The following is a 5,553-nucleotide window of genomic DNA, read 5'->3' as shown; positions in this document are numbered from 1 at the left end:
AAATGCAGCGATTAGTGTACAACCTCTTTGGTGGCGCCGATTAGGCTGCAGCTTCATCCGAGGAAATGGTGATGATGCTACTCTACCGGTGGTGCACATGAAGACGGTGGTGTGGGAATGGAGGTGGCGCGAAAGATGAGGGGAACGTTGGGGCAGCTCCTTGGAGGTGGAGGACGGGGTGGATGAACCGGCGGGACGATGAGATCGATGACGGATCCTCATCCGGTACGATGGATGAGGGACGTCGAGGTGTTGCTGTGGACGACGTCGTCGGGGAAGAGGCACCGGCTGGGTGGCAGATGGAGGAGGGAGTGGGGCTTCGCGGGTTTTCGCAGCCTCGGTGTACGAATGGGTGGGCGGATGGGATGGGAGTGGGGAATCATGGCTTAGGGACGCGCTTGTCCAAAATGTGGGGTAAGTTATGAAAGTACAACCACTGATTTGAGGCGGTTCTTTCAGTTCAGGGGTATCACGGGCATTTCGCGTGTCGGGATTTCACAGGAGGTGGGAGTTTTCGCGTGCGATGTAATTTTGGAATAGCAAGGCACGGGTTGAGATGGAGGGAGTTGTCGGAGCACAACGAGACCAAGATATATCTTAAATATTTCGGGGTAACAAGGCGCGGTTTGAAATTTCCAGACAAGCCTAACGTGTACTGTACCAAATAAATTTGCACTTCCGTCGATGAAAAAACAAAAAGAAATCAATTCGCAGCACACAAGAGTCTAGTCCCGTGTACTGTACCAAATCAATTCGCACTACAAATGTCGTTCAAAACTTTGAATTCATGTTATGTTCAATTAAAATATTTCGCTACGTGTATAATGCATGCAACCTACTACTCAAATGAATGTTTTAGTGCATTCCAAACGTATATACTACCGCTTAAATATGAACTAAATTTGAATTTGTTTCTCTGTTTGAATAAGATCTACAATAATGATTGTTGTGAAGTCAAACCATTTGAATTCGTTTCTCTATTTTAATAAGATCTACAATCATCATTATTGTCAAGTTAAACCATCGTTTGTGTATTATCTTCACAGCACACCACATGATTACTCTTGAGTTAGATATGAACTATGTGTACTATGTGAACTCGAACTTGGTTTTTTGAATCAACTTTATGTTGATTTCAAATCACAGTACATTTCAAGCTCTAGCTACATCTTCATAATCTAAACCATGTCTCATATGTATAATGTGTTTATCACATAATGTATGGTGTCCCACCCCCTACGCCTACAAGTATTTACATGTGACTTACAAACACCACACATTACCACAAATTCAAATAAAATGTGAGATTGTTCGATATATAGTATTGTTTAGATTGTTCGATATTTAGTTGTAAGCTGCAAACGCCACACATTATCAGAAATTCAAATAAAATGTGAGATTGTTCGATGTATAGTATGGTTTAGATTGTTCGACATTTAGTGAGTTGCAAACGCCATGCATTATGACATTATGGTATAGCATGTGCAAAACCACAACATGTGTATCACCGCTATATTCATGCATGCATATGTTTATAACACTATGATCTCCTATTCAAATATATGAATCCACTTTCATATCAACTTATGATCTTTGTTAGTCTCTTACACCCACACAATCCACTAACCTTTGTAGCTAGCACTAACTTTCTCTCGTGCATGCACATGCCCTCCTCGCCCTCCCCCTCCCTCAACATTCTATGCATCGTGCACATTCATTTTTTTTCTTTAGTTCGTTCTCCCATAGTCTCCACCACTCCTTTCCGACACAAACCGACCAATACCTCTCCAGCGATGTCTGCCTACAACATACACACGCACCTTCCATCTCCTCCTTTTTGTGTCCATGCCTCGTGTCTCTCATACGGTCCCACACACGTGTAAACTCTCGCCCCTCTTTTCATCGATCTCACAACCGCACACTCCTCCCCCTATCTAGCTAGTAGCTCGGCCTCTCGCACCACCTCCTAGCTCCATTCTCTCTATCTATCCGTCTTATTGGGCCTTATTTGCCTCTAACAAATGGATGTACACCGACCGATCTCCCGCTATACATATAGCTAGCTAGGTCCTTATAACTCCTTTTTTCCCACGCATCGATCGATCTACCTCATTGGTTATGTCTCTTCCTTCCTCCGACAAACAACAATTGATCTACCGTTCTAGTTAGGTTTGATTACCAAACACATGGTTACCCTTCATCATCCATGCATGCGTCCCGATAGATCTATCACGCACAGGCACACACAGAAACACATCCCCACTCTTGTTGATAATATTGTAGTTCTACCCTCAGTTTGTCTAGTATACCTCTCCCATCATCTTCGCGAAGCAACTCCATCACTCATCCAACACTCTACCCCTCTCCCTCCCTCTCTCGCCTCTCTCTATCTATCCCATCCTACTTCCCATCCTTCAGTTATGTATGGATGTCGACCGATCTCCCTCAAGACATAGCTGAGTCTCTCCTTCTCAACACATATACGAGTCGTTCTACCTCTCTAGTTAGGCCTCTGCCTCCCCCCAACCCCCACCCCACACACACACCAATACATCGAGCGCGCTAGTCATGTCTCCTTGCCACACACAAACTTGACATGTGCCCTCTGACGTTCCGGTAGGTCAGTTGCCCTATATCTTTGACTTGCACACACACAATTTTGATGGCTCTCTTCATCGATCTCGCACCCACCCACTTGTTCCTCTCTTTGACTCTATCGATATCTATGACCCCTCCCTCTCTTCTCGTGGATCGCCCGGCCCTCTATATATGATATGGATAGGCCTCCATTTCACACACATTGCATGCAAAATTTTGTTTGAGATGTCATCAACACATATTCCCACAAATACATTCACGAAATCACCCCCCCCCCAAACAAAAAACACTCACGAATGCACATTCCATCTGTCTAGGTTTGTATCTCTCTCACACACACCCACGTAGGTGGGGGCGTGCACAAAGAGAAGAGGTGCACGCACGGCACACGTACAATCGTCTCTTTCCCAACCACACCAGCGCGGGTACGCGGTGGAGCTCATTTCTGTATGAAGAGGCAGCCCATGTGGTAATTTGACACATGTACTGGTTGTCCACTTGATGGAGGGAGGATCGTCTACCATGGGTGAACAAACAAATTGCCACTTGACCCGTTATGTTAAAAAAGAGGCAAACCATGTGGGGCCTACCTTGCAGGCAAGGTTCTATACACTGGAGTACTTTTGATGTGTCCCGTCAACTCACAGAACAAGGAGAAGCTTGCTTAGTACGCCGTCTCCCCCACCCACGGGCGCGGTGGCTCGCAGGATGAGGTGAAGCTTGCTTACTAGTACTGTACGCCTTACGCCCGCTGCCTCGCCCACGCGCGCGGTGGCTCGCAGGACGAGGAGAAAAATTTTCTACTCCCTCCGTTTACTCCTCGTCCCTACCTTGGTTAGAGAGATTATCATATTGTTTGGAATATAGGTCCTTTAGTACTCCCTCCATTTACTTATATAAGGTCACTATAAAAAAATACATTTTGCATATAGATGAATATAGACGTATTTTAGAGTGTAGATTCGCTCAGTTTGCTCCGTATGTAGTCCATATTGAAACGGACATAATAGTAGGCACTCTCCCTCGCCCCTCGACCCTCGCCCACGTGGTGGGCATGCAGCAATTCATTTGATCTCATATAGCCAGAACGATATATACTGCAGTACCATTATTGCTCGACTTCCTGAAGAGGCAAAGAGCCAATCGCAAGGTTAATATTTTGAAGAGCCAATCCCGAAGAGTCGGATTTCATATAAACATGCCGGATTTCATTACATTTCATACATTCTTCCACTAAAAAGGGGTGCACTGGAGGTATAATTAATTAACCGAAACTACCCACCTGTGTCCGGCTGAGCCGAACAGAAGCTTCTTCTCCAGCGGACTGAGCTTCAGTGACTTAACTGTAGGTGCAGTTGTGTAACTATCATGTGGCCCAGATGCCTGTTGGGCCCACGTGTCAGTCAGCCAACTGCACCAGCAGTTAAGTAGAAGCATCGTCCTTCTCCAACATAGCTCACCGACTCCACGTCACCGCCAAGAAGCTAATCGGCCGTCAATGGTCAACCGGCCTAGCTTGGCTTCAATCGGAAGGTAGCAGCGGTGGCCTTACTTGGACCCGAGCGGTGGCGACCTACCGTGTTCTACTCTTCCTTGTTTTCTGTGTGGCACGGCCTCATTGGCAGCGGGGTGGGGCCTCAACAGAGCCGGCAATGTCCTTTGTCTCGTTGCCGGCGGGGCGGCGCCTCGGCGGAGCACGGGAAATCCTCCCACTCGTTGCCGGCAGGGTGGGGCCTCGGCTGAGCCGGCGATGTCCTCTGCCTCATTGTTGGTGGGGCAGGGCCTCGGCGGAGTAGGGCCTCCGCCTCGGTGCCGGCGGGGCGGGGCCTCGGCGGAGCCGGTGATGTCCTCTTTCTCGTTGCTGGCGGGGCGACGCCTCGGTGGAGCGGGAGAAATCCTCCCCCTTGTTGCCGGCAAGGTGGGGTCTCGGTTGAGTCGGTGATGTCCTCTGCCTCGTTGTTGGCGGGGCCGGGCCTCGGCGGTGCTGGCGGTGTCCTCTGCCTCGTTATTGCCGCCGTGGGGCCTCGGCGGAGCAGGGCCTCGTCGACGCTAGTGGAGCGGGGACTCGTCAGAGCCGGCATTGTTCTCTACCTAGTCCTCGGTCTCGCCAAACAGCACCTCACCCACTTCATTGCCCTCTTTGTAGGCAGCCGCAGCCTCCGCCACCCGCATGCGGTACCGCCAGCGCTCGAGGCGGCTCTCGCGGGCGGAGCGGTATGAGTCGAGCAGCGCCTCCTGCTCTGCTCGCTCCGCGGCGATCTGCTCCTCCGCCTGCAGGTGCTCCTGGAGGAGATGGTGGTTGTAGGCGGCGTCGGCCTGCGCCTCTCGGAACTGCTCCTGATGCTTCTGCCTAACCGTGTCCATGTATTGGGCATGGGACTCGCCGATGGTCATGGTTCAATGCACCGGCGAGGATGGCGTGGAGGAGGGGGTTGGCGTCGGATCATCGACTACCATGTTCTCCATTGGGATGTCGTCGTCCTCCGGCTGCCTGCCGGCCAGCCAGTCGGTAGCAATGGCTACCATCTCCTTGTGGTCCGTCATCCGCCCGTCCCAAAGAGCGCTGGAGCACGAGGAAGCCATAGTGGGCGGTAGTGGTGTGGATAGGAGAAAGGGAACGCAGGCGGATGACTGTGGCTATTGCCGGCGCAGCAGTTTATATAGCAATGGTGGGCGGCGGAGGGACGGATGTGTGGCACCTGAGTAGCCGCCTCGGCAACCGCGTATCATTAATGTGGGCGGCAGATGGACGGACGGACGGCACTTGTGTCGTTTGAAGGCGGAGCAATTGCCTGCACCGGGAAGCGGGGCAGGCGGGGCTGACCGTTTCGGGCGGAAAGTGCGCACGGGCGATGGAGGCAGTCCATGTGGGCCAGGGCAGTCAGACTCGTGCTTGGTAGCGGGTCGGTCCAGCAGCCGGACATGCTGGCTCGCCAGCGAGCTCGCCAAGTTGAG

The sequence above is a fragment of the Triticum dicoccoides genome, chromosome 1B, assembly GCF_002162155.2.
Source record: "Triticum dicoccoides isolate Atlit2015 ecotype Zavitan chromosome 1B, WEW_v2.0, whole genome shotgun sequence".
NCBI classification, from domain to species: domain Eukaryota; kingdom Viridiplantae; phylum Streptophyta; class Magnoliopsida; order Poales; family Poaceae; genus Triticum; species Triticum dicoccoides.
The sequence above is the reverse complement of the archived record's forward strand: the minus strand, read 5'-3'. Positions refer to the sequence as shown.